Source organism: Engraulis encrasicolus, chromosome 18 (assembly GCF_034702125.1).
Source record: "Engraulis encrasicolus isolate BLACKSEA-1 chromosome 18, IST_EnEncr_1.0, whole genome shotgun sequence".
NCBI lineage: Eukaryota > Metazoa > Chordata > Actinopteri > Clupeiformes > Engraulidae > Engraulis > Engraulis encrasicolus.
This window is the reverse complement of record NC_085874.1, coordinates 26,478,951-26,485,192: the sequence shown is the minus strand read 5'-3', so window position 1 is coordinate 26,485,192 and position 6,242 is coordinate 26,478,951. Positions and strand designations below refer to the sequence as shown.

Genomic DNA, 6,242 nt, shown 5'->3' with positions numbered 1-6,242 from the left:
AGGCAAGCTTGTAGGCAAGCTTGTAGGCAAGCTTGTAGGCAAGCTTGTAGGCAAGCAAGTGCTTTGCTGTGCCATGCAGGCCCTGAAGTGTTGATAGTCCAGATTTATATACAGGTGCAAGAGTACCATGTGACCAGAGTCATCAGGCCCTTGCCAGGTGACGCCCGTAATTGAATAATGGCATAACAGCCCTACTCAGGTGAGGCCAGGCACTGATTAGCAGATTGGTTTAGATGGGGCTGCTTGTTGCAAGAGTGTTACAAGTTCTTAAAATGTTTCAGCCATTCACACTTTCATCACTATCAAAATGCATGTGCTACACACACTTTGCTGCATTTCCTTAGAAATTGTTTCATCATGCTTGATAGTATCAGATAATCTTTAACCAGTCAGAATGACTTCAGTTCTTCAGGTGGTATTGAAGTTTGATGGTGATCACGGACAAGTGGAGGATGAATGGGTTTCAATGGTGCTGCCTAAAATAACTTGTTATTTTCTAGAGATGCACCGGATCCGGTTCCGGTTCCGGATCCGTCAGGATAATAGAGTTTTTCACAGGGTCCGGGTCCGGCAGGATCTTAAGCAGTGGATCCGGTATCCGGCATGTTACCTAAAAATCAGGGTCTGGTGCATGTCTAGCCTAGGCTTTTCAGTCTTTCACAACCCCAATCACTGCATGGAGTGAAATCCCTTTAAAAGCGGCTATTGCAGGCAGTGTGGCAATAAGCCAATGAGTCTAAAAAATAGTTTGCGCCAACGTAATAAAAAGGGCCCACGTGTGCGAGTAGACTATATGTTTCGACCCTTTTGTAGGCTCCGGTATCCGGTTCCGGATCCGGCAGGATCTTATTCAGTGGATCTGGTATCCGGCAGGATCCTTAAAATCAGGATCCGGTGCATCTTTAGTTTTTTCCACAACGGCGAATACTGCTATTGTGCAGTACTTACTGTTTATGCTCAATATGTGACTCAAAGTAATATTTTCACAGTAGTTGTCTGTTTTTTCGAAAAACAGTAGAATGCTGTTGCAGAATTGCCGTAAATAAACAGTTATTTGTTACAGTGTAGCTAATTCATGCTCATCATGACCTACTGTCACTAGCAGGAAGTTGGGCGTTTTTTGCGACTCCGAGAACTGCAGGTTGTCATTGTTATAAGATGGTAGTTCTACTGTAATACCATGGTCAATTTTTTGCCCTGCTGAATGGATGTACGCTTTGCACATCATGTTGTTACTAAAATTACGTGCACACACACGCGTATCTAGATTCAGCAGTGCATCCAGCCTTGTTTCTATGGCCGCAATGTAATCGTTACAACTCTCGTCTCGAAATGAACAGGCTCAGCTGGTAGCCTACTCTAACGAGTCGCTCTTTATTCCCTCTTGCATTATTCATTTTCAGGTGGTGGAAAAAGTACTTGCAAGTGTGATATCGACCCTCAACATCAACCCAAGACGGAAGATGAACCGGGGTGTAGCAGTTGGATTGAGGTAAAAAAAAATAATAATTTAAAAAAAAATCTAACATCACAAGGTAGGCCTATCTGTGTAATAACCTTGTATACCGTTGCTAGTCTTAGTCTGCTTCCCTTCATCAGAAAGTTGTGCTACATTATGAAAACACTATTTCTATAGCAGCTTGAACCCAATAACACTATAACAGCATATTGGGAAAATAAAATACTGCCCTTGCAACACAGTGTTTTTACAGAAAACTGGTGTTATTAGTATGAATGTTATTACTATTTCCTTTACTGCAACAGCGACCTGACACTAGTGGGCAATCAAGCCAGTGTGTCGGTACCCAGACGTGGGTTCCTGTCAGCTGTATGGGTACCCAAACACAGCCTGCCACATTGTATGCAAAGCGTAAGACTGAATTAAATTGCCTAATCATGTAGAATTACCTTAAAAGTACACCACAGTCATCTTACAGTTTGAGTTAACAAGGACATGTAGCGCTGACATGCTGTGGAACTCATTCTGACATCAGCCTTTCAAAAGATGATCGCATGTATTCTGCACAGACATGCATTTTGTCATGAAGTGGAAAATGTGAAAGCTGTGGCTCATTATTGTTCTGTATTTGGCTGATCTTATTTAGGTATCCAGGTGTCAGTACTACATACACATGAGGCTTGGACTCAGTACATTCCACCTGATGACTGGGAGCAGCAGAGGGACCTTTTGCGACCTGTCAGGAGGAAGACCAGATTGACGTTGAGGAGGCGAGGCAGGAGGAGAAATACCTGACAGTGATTCCAGCTTTCAGTCTTCTGATGGTCAAAGCACACTGGAGAGACCCGCACAAAGGCTTAAGAAGTATGTATGCCAGAGAACATAACTATTGTCATGCATTCAACCCTAATACACTGATTCACTAAGTCACCAACGTGTGATGTTTTAGAATTCTTTTACACCAGGGGTGGGGAACCTTTTTCATTTCAATTCCACCAGGGGCCCTAAAAGTCCTCAGAGGGCCGTACTATGAACACAAACCAGGATTTCCCCCTGCACTTTAGGCCTATATTGAAGGCAGCCAACTTTAAAACAGACCCCACCTTCTCTAGGCCCTCCGAATATAACTTAATTGTATTGAAAGTGTAATTTCCACGTTTCCTTTACAAAATATTTCATGTGAAGCTGCATAATATTAAAATCATATTGGGGGCCGGATAAAATGGCCTCAGGGGCCATAAACGAGACATAGGTTCCCCATCCCCGTTTTACACAATCTGGACAAGATGTAGAAAACTACTGAGTGACATGTCATGTTTTTAACACTGTATATCCTGTCATTGCAGGCAAGGTGGCCGAAAACTTTGATGACATCAATAATACTACCTTGGTTAAGGGCATCAAGAAAATGTCATGAGGTCACCAGACATCAGCTCTCGAATCCAGTGTCATCAACCAATTCACACTACAATGCAACAGAGAGAGCAGGCAAAGACAAGTAAAGGGGACCTACGCTACAGCATTCGGAAACCAAAGTAAAGACCAGGAAGTGCGTCAGCTAAGCCAGTCAAATGTGTGTGTGTTTTCTTAAATGTGTGTACTGTGTGGTTACGTGGCGCTATTCCGACATGTCGCTATTCCGACATTGATGTCTATTGACGGAATACCGGCGCGAGTTATGCAATTTCTTTGGTTTGTGCTACGTTGCTCAGCTTTTACTAAGTTTAGGGAGAGTGCATACAGTTACCCTAACCCTAACCCTAACCCTGACCCTAACCCTAACCCTAACCCTAACCCTACGGTATGTCAGCTGTCTGAATAGCGGTATGTCGGNATAGCGGTATGTCGGANTAGCGATTGCCCCCCGTACTGTGTAGGGTATGTTGAGCAACACATGGCTGATGTGGCGGAGCAAGACTTTGACCCTTCTCCACGTGAGAGGCAGCCATCACCACCACCGTTGAGCAGCGGCTATGTGTACCCCCTAAAGAAGAGACGAGCCGATGCCATCACAGGCGATTTTCAAAAATGTTACACCAAACTCTGTATGGGAAACTGTGTGTGATGTATGATATCTTGTATGACACTTTTCAGTCCCTTTTCTATACCATACTGTATAAATATATTTGTTTGTTTAAAAAACATTGCTGACGTTAACAAATGCATGATAACAAATAAATCTGATTCAGGTATACTGTACATTCAAATGTCTTTATTTGGCTCATTACATCACATCTTGGAAACCTGTATGTTGTGTGGATTGGAAGGTCTGCTGGATCTTTGTGACTGCACAGGATGGCAGTGGAACCCAACAAGGCAGCCTTGTAACTCCAAGCACCATTTCACCAACTGCCGATATGCAGTATGCCTGAGCTTCCTGTATAGCAAAGAAATGTAGAGATTGTGCCTTCATCAAAAATAGGTCATTTGGAATTAGAACAATTATTCGGTTTATTTTGTGTGTGTGGTATTATTATTGGTAGTAGTATTATTATTATTATTGTGTTATTGGTGATGCCTTTAGCTCAACTCAATAGTCAACATGCAGTGGTGGACAAAGTAAAAGTACTTTTGTGGTGTAATTACAACAGTAGCACATGATATTACATAGCTGTTACACAGTTTACTCCATTTTACCTACCTATTGAGATAGACTTTGTTATTACTGAAAAAAAAAAAACAACCTTCCAAGGACCCCCCACAAACTCAACCCAACCTGTGCAGAACAGCAAGTAGACAAGTAGCCTACATTGGTCTACTTTTTACTCAGACCTGTGTTGGGAAGAAACTGTGTTTCTTTTTTTTTTTACTTTTACTTTTTCCACCACTGTCAACATGAAATGTCTGCACTTGTGTTAACAATGTGATTGGCAGCTTCCTAGGCCTATGAAAATGGAAGAACTTACTCAATTTCAGATGGATCCTGCTGGGCACGCATTGGTAGTAAGCTGTCTCCAATAGGCTACCCATCTGTCCAGAGTAGACGGACTGAAAGCCTGGGTGAGATGTTATGCACTGTAGGCGTGCGCTGTGCTTCTCGTTGTAGTGTTTGCGGCCACTTCAGATATGTTTGCAGCACACGGTCAGGGCATGCACCTGCCACGGAGTAAAAGTACATAATCAGGACGTTGAAGTAACAGTGGTGTGTGCAACACCTTTCATGACACCCCCATCTTCTCATGTGAGAAGATGTCCCTAATGACAAAATGCCATATTGCCTTTTTAGAGTCGGTGGGACTGGATGCCCGATGTAGTAACATAGGCTACCTCTGGAAAATGAGAGGGTGCTGCCCGTTGTTGTCTACCAATGACATAGCCTTCACTGAGACGTAACTATGCTATCGTGCGTTTAGAAAGTCGTCTGGTGGGGCGATGCTACTCTGAGCAATAGCCAAAAGGTTCAGGTTGCAAAGCCAAAATGAGTTCAGTTGACACAGCTACAAAAACATGTCGATAGCTTTCCATGTAGTAAGCTTACTTCATCGACATCACTACTGATTTCTAGCCTAGCCTGCTTGTACATGCAACAAATGACAGCATTGCTATCATCTGCTAAACACAAAGATGAAAGGGAGGAAATGAACCAATGACAGTGTTCATAAATGAAATTAGATAGTTTGTAGATAGCCAGCGCTACCTCGTTTATTGACACGGTTACAACATGTATTCATTTTCCCTTCACGAGTGATATTGACAATACACAGAAATGTGGGCATCATTGTAGCCTACCAGTTGATGTGCTGTCGTCGCCTCATGTAGTCCATGTCCGTTTCCTCTCATTTGTTTCTTTCCCATACTTTTGCGCTTGGGATCCGTTCAAATAAATAGGGTTGGACACCTCGACGAACAAACAACTCATCTTGGTCACTGGAACTGCTGGGACTGGGTGCCATGATGTCGTCCAACGTCTTGAGTTCAAGATTTGTAGACATCACCTAATACGACCCTAAACTAGAATTACCTGGTCTAAAATGTAAAAAGCAAGCTGCAGGACACATTTATAGAGAAGGCACTAATACCTAATGTGAAACATTAAATGAAAAACCAGGCACAACACAACATATATCCCTGTTTTTGTCGATCAGTGTCAATCATTTCCACTCAACAGAGCGTTATTGAGGTGGGCTACGTTCTGCATGTCTTCCGAAATGTACGTCACGTTCTGTTGTCCAATCAGAAAGGCGTATTTTATAACTTCCCTAAAAAATACGATTTTGACAAATACAACTTTCTCACTTTACTCAAAGTTTGATTTTGTGTATATTAAGTAAGAAAAAACGTATAGAGAACTTTAATTTTGTTAACTTAGTGGACCTTTAAATTTACATTCTGCACTGTAACAAATAGCTGTTTATTTACGGCAATTCTGCAACAGCATTCTACTGTTTTTCGAAAAAACAGACAACTACTGTGAAAATATTACTTTGAGTCACATATTGAGCATAAACAGTAAGTACTGCACAATAGCAGTATTCGCCGTTGTGGAAAAAACTAGAGATGCACCGGATCCTGATTTTTAGGATCCTGCCGGATACCAGATCCACTGCTTAAGATCCTGCCGGATCCGGAACCGGATACCGGATCCTACAAAAGGGTTGAAACATATAGTCTACTCGCACACGTGGGCCCTTTTTATTACGTTGGCGCAAACTATTTTTTAGACTCATTGGCTTATTGCCACACTGCCTGCAATAGCCGCTTCCAAAGGGATTTCACTCCATGCAGTGATTGGGGTTGTGAAAGACTGAAAAGCCTAGGCTAGACATGCACCAGACCCTGATTT

The 6,242-nt window shown here is 42.5% G+C and overlaps 2 long non-coding RNA genes across 2 annotated transcripts; one reads left to right on the top strand and one right to left on the bottom strand.

Annotated features, from left to right (window-relative positions):
- Positions 1-1,095: 1,095 nt before the first annotated feature.
- Positions 1,096-3,059, top strand: LOC134468535 (uncharacterized). The gene is made up of 3 exons (XR_010038830.1): positions 1,096-1,492; positions 2,106-2,323; positions 2,806-3,059. It is a non-coding gene; the product is annotated as an uncharacterized LOC134468535 (long non-coding RNA).
- Positions 3,060-3,651: 592 nt separating this feature from the next.
- Positions 3,652-5,748, bottom strand: LOC134468536 (uncharacterized). Its single transcript, XR_010038831.1, has 3 exons — positions 5,189-5,748; positions 4,366-4,555; positions 3,652-3,836 (listed from the first exon to the last, which is right to left on the bottom strand). It is a non-coding gene; the product is annotated as an uncharacterized LOC134468536 (long non-coding RNA).
- Between the last annotated feature and the right edge of the window lie 494 nt (positions 5,749-6,242).